Source organism: Lupinus angustifolius, chromosome LG10 (assembly GCF_001865875.1).
Source record: "Lupinus angustifolius cultivar Tanjil chromosome LG10, LupAngTanjil_v1.0, whole genome shotgun sequence".
Lineage (NCBI taxonomy): Eukaryota > Viridiplantae > Streptophyta > Magnoliopsida > Fabales > Fabaceae > Lupinus > Lupinus angustifolius.
This window is the reverse complement of record NC_032018.1, coordinates 12,078,435-12,078,664: the sequence shown is the minus strand read 5'-3', so window position 1 is coordinate 12,078,664 and position 230 is coordinate 12,078,435.

The window sequence follows — 230 nt, the reverse complement described above, 5'->3', positions numbered from 1 at the left end:
GAAGAGGATGAGGATGAAGAGGAGTGTAGGATGAGCTGGGGATGAGGATGAGGATATGATGAGGATAGGATGAGGAAAAGGATAAGATGAGGAGGATGAGGATGAGGGTAGGATGAGGATGAGGATGAGGATGAGTATAGTATGAGGAGGAGGAGGAGGAGGATAAGGAGGAGGAGGTGGATGAGGATGATGATCAGGAGGAGGAGGAGGATGAGGATAGGATGAGGATG